The sequence below is a fragment of the Etheostoma spectabile genome, unplaced genomic scaffold (genome assembly GCF_008692095.1).
Source record: "Etheostoma spectabile isolate EspeVRDwgs_2016 unplaced genomic scaffold, UIUC_Espe_1.0 scaffold00018527, whole genome shotgun sequence".
NCBI classification, from domain to species: domain Eukaryota; kingdom Metazoa; phylum Chordata; class Actinopteri; order Perciformes; family Percidae; genus Etheostoma; species Etheostoma spectabile.
The window spans coordinates 711-4,950 of NW_022604306.1; the positions used below are offsets into that span (position 1 = coordinate 711).

The 4,240-nt window shown below is 40.9% G+C and overlaps 2 long non-coding RNA genes across 2 annotated transcripts; both read right to left on the reverse strand.

The window, feature by feature from the left end:
- Nucleotides 1-279: 279 nt before the first annotated feature.
- LOC116680972 (uncharacterized) lies at nt 280-1,699 on the reverse strand. The gene is made up of 3 exons (XR_004329933.1): nt 1,528-1,699; nt 643-808; nt 280-314 (listed from the first exon to the last, which is right to left on the reverse strand). It is a non-coding gene; the product is annotated as an uncharacterized LOC116680972 (long non-coding RNA).
- Nucleotides 1,700-3,120: 1,421 nt separating this feature from the next.
- On the reverse strand, nt 3,121-3,901 carry LOC116680973 (uncharacterized). Its single transcript, XR_004329934.1, has 3 exons — nt 3,479-3,901; nt 3,297-3,351; nt 3,121-3,210 (listed from the first exon to the last, which is right to left on the reverse strand). It is a non-coding gene; the product is annotated as an uncharacterized LOC116680973 (long non-coding RNA).
- Nucleotides 3,902-4,240: the final 339 nt, after the last annotated feature.

Here is a 4,240-nt window from a genome sequence, read left to right on the forward strand (position 1 = left end):
CTTTAAGAAAGGGTACTTCAAAATCAGGGTCTTCCACACTTTCACAGTCATTATTGGTCGGAAACCTGCACAGCGATGCAACAAAAGGTGAGGAACGTAGACATACAGTATAACAACTCAAATGCTGTGATCCAGTTGGGTTTGCCATACTTACATTTCAACAGGGCCCATGGTTTCATACAACATTCTTATAATTTTGGTGTGATCAGATCTCTCAATTTTGCATGGTGGTCTTTGGTCCACTTTGTCTAAACATCTCTGGGAAATTTAGGAATGATGAAACTGCTGGGAAGGCTGATGATGGGATGGCATGACTATGGTGAAAGAAAACAATCTTCAAATTAACCATAGTGTAACAATATATGTAAATGTAAAAAATACTGTTACAGACTTTTACAGAAGTAACATCTTCACTGCAGGACTTTTACTGTAAGTACCATCAGGAGGATGTAGTTAAAGTATTTAACTTTGTAAAAAGTGTAATATACAGTCTATGGTTCCAATATAAATACCGGAGCTAGCTGCATTAGGATCCAGATAAAAACGTATTCATTGCGTAACCTAAAGATAGATTATATGTCTAATATTATAGTTATTTCCATGTTTCTACTAAGGCCAAACTGTAAAACAATCACACATTACTTTGATTCTGCTGAAGCCTTCTCCGAATGTACCGGGACAGGCTCACGGTTTCTTTCCACAGCTGAACAAATCGGTTGAATTTAGCTTCTTAAACGATCCTTCAAAAAGGTCTGAAACATCCTCTCAGTTAATCCATAGTCCACTGATTCTCCGTCAACTTCATTGTCTAACGTACAATATAGAAAAGAAAAACAGCAATGTTATCCCCTGTTGCGGCCTCCATTTAAAGAAACAACCGAGGCTCAAAGGGATTGGAGGTCGGTCGGTTCTGTCCGTTAACCTTACTGGTGTAACTTGATGTATGTTAGCGTTAACATTACATGGTTTTAGGAATATTTTCTAAGATAGTTTGACAAGAAAATAAAGAATACATCATTATTTAAAACCCTCACTGGGCTACCGATAGTCAAATTCTGCCCAAATGGCTTTGCTTCAGCATTAACATAGCTATATTTCAGAACAAAAGACTGTTTGGCGGCAAAAATCCTTTTTTTTTTTTCTCCTCTGATGCAGTTACGTTTTATAGCTAACGTAAATGTTAGCTAGCTCGATGTGGAACTCTAAGTACCGTTAGCTACCATGAAATAACGTGTAGAATGGAAAACATAATACGGAACGTAACACTGCTATTGCTTAAACTATAACTAGTTAACGTTAAAATGGCAGTAGTCAATGTCAAGTGTAGCTAGCTAACGTTAGCTAGCTACACTCGACATTGACGAGCTAGCAAACGTTACTTTAATGCTCCATCACCTAGCTAGCTAGCCAGTTAGGTGACAGAGCATGAACTTGGCTTGCGCTAATGTTAACGGTAAAGTTAACTTCCAACTCTGAATATGAACACCACAGACACTGATTGAAAAATATAAAAACCACATAATTTACCTTTGAATTTACTTCGCTCCTCTTCAGTGACTTCTATTCCAAAACGAAGTAACTCTGATTAAATCCTCCGTTGATAAATTTCCGAGCGACATCCTCTCAACTCTGATCGCCACTGACAGTTGGATAGCTGTCGATTCACGTACGTATCCCTCCGCGCTGCGATATGTATGCTTCCGCCAAGTTGACCTCTAGTTAGACTGTAACTAGATCCTTTCTACAGAACTTAAAGCGTTAACAATTATTTGACAGTTTCATTCTAATATAAATAGGGTAAAGTGTTTAAAAAACAAATTATTCAATACTCTTTGTGAATATAAATGATTACATAAATGTACTGTATATATAGCGCTTTTCTAGTCTTAACGACTACTCAAAGCGCTTTTACATCATACAGGAAACATTCACCATTCACACACTGTGGCCAAGGCTGTCGTACAAGGTGCCACCTGCTCATCGGATAAACACTCACACATTCATACGCCGATGCGCAGCATCGGGGGCAACTTGGGGTTCAGTGTCTTGCCCAAGGACACTTCGACATGGGACTGCAGGGCTAGGGATTGAACCCCCAACCTTCCAATTGGCAGGCAACCGCTTGACCACTGAGCCACAGCCACCCAAAATATCTTCATTACATGCTTAAAAACTTTTCAAAAGGGACAGTTCACCAAAAAAAATTGATTTATTTGGCACATATCCCCAAACTTTAGAGTTAATTTAGTTTGACAATGTGGGAAAATAATACAATGACTGAGGTGGTGATGAACAGGGCACTCAGGAACGGCCACGTAAAAGCTGGCTTAAAGTATATACTGAATTAACCAAAGACTAAATAAGAGTGTGTGTATGTGTGACATATTATACATTATGCTTTGCAGCTGGGGTACGGCTAGGAGGGAGAGAACAGGAGGGCTATCTTAGTCAGATAAGCTACAGTGAGCACGAGAAGAGGAGATGGTGAGGCCAAGGACACTGAAGTTCGAGGACGGTCTGATAACTCAGAGAACAGGACGTACAAACTAAGAAGGGAGTGAACATAGCTGTCTTGTGAAGTAAATGATAACTGAAAATAATAGACAGGCAAGAAGGAAGAGGGAAGAGGCAGAGCAGGGAGTGTGCCCCAGCAACAGTATAGCTGACCAATCAGGCCCCACAAGGGGAACCAATATAACCTGAGCACGCTATTGTTAAAGTGCCTTTTTGGGGAACCTCTGTACTAGACAAGTTTCCATCAGGTCGTGCACGTAAAACTGCCCGGAAACGCATTTCATCTGTTGACCACAAGAATAAACGCTGTGTTAATTCATCATGGAGTCAGTTGTCAGTTTATAGAAGGATTTCTCCAACAACAATTATTGAGTTACTGAGTTTGATTATAGTTATATTATATAGATTAACTTGTGTTTTTTATACTGAGAGATGTTCTGCTGTGATGAGCATCTACTTATTCCTGCTGTTCAACATTTAAACATTAGGTACAATATGTACCTTACACCTCAGAAAATCCACACTGAACAATGGAAGGTGCATAAATGTACCTTCAAGATACATTTTTGTACTTTTAAGCAAACGTTTGATAAGTTTGTACCTTAGGGAACAAAAACGGACCTGTATTGTACCTCTTTTTTGACAGTGTGGCATCGCTTCCTTCCGTGTGCTCCCTGAACTCTTCCACCAGTTTAACTAAAATGACAAGAACACACGTACACAAAACAAAAGTCCCCAAATTCTGAAACAAAAGGAAAAAAAGACAGGAGGGTTATATTTACCGTATTGCGGCACTTTCGATGGTGAAAACGACTTGAGCCTCTTGTACTTCACTGCCTGAAATGGGAGAATATGAGGTTATTTTGTCATATATTGCATTGCACTGCATTTTATCCATTTGATGTTTCAATGGTAAAATACCCAACTTCTAGCATCGGGACCCTTTAATGTAAGAAACGCTCACTTTTTCTCGGCTGGTTGAAAAGTGCAAATGGTTGAGTTCATCATTCCGTTCTACTTTGGCTTCCAGCAGCTCTTTAACCACCTTCAGCTCAGCAGCAAGGATCCCAAAGTTCTTGCAGCGAGGGGACGAAGTCCTCAAAACTGGCTTGTTTCTCTTAACAACCGATTTCTTGGTGAATGGCTGGCAGGTTTGCGCAAGGACTGCACTGGCGGAAGGAGTTTCAAACGGCTCAGCAGCGGATGGGGCCTCAACCTCACTGTCAGGTGGGACTCAGGAAGGGTCCTCAAACTTCCTTCTGATCCCCCCTTCTACAGCAGCTTCATTGGTCTCATCGAGTTGGGATACCATCGGCGGGTAGGGTTTGGATGCCCTCAGTAACGCCAGTTCTCTTGCAATGTAACGGTCCTTTGCCTTTTGAAGATATATTGTATAAAGTGGACCAGCTGCTGTGTCCTCCTGTGTCCCTGTGTGATACAGGATGGTATATATAGTATAAAGTGGATCAGCTGTCAGGTGTCCTCCTGTGTGATACAGGACAGTATATATAGTATGAAGTGGACCAGCTGGTGGGTGTCCTCCTGTGTGATACAGGACGGTATATATAGTCTAAAGTGGATCAGCTGCAGTGTCCTCCTGTGTCCCTGTGTAATAAAGGATGGTATATATAGTATAAAGTGGACCAGCTGCTGTGTCCTCCTGTGTCCCTGTGTGATACAGGATGGTATATATAGTATATAGTGGATCAGCTGCTATGTCCTCCTG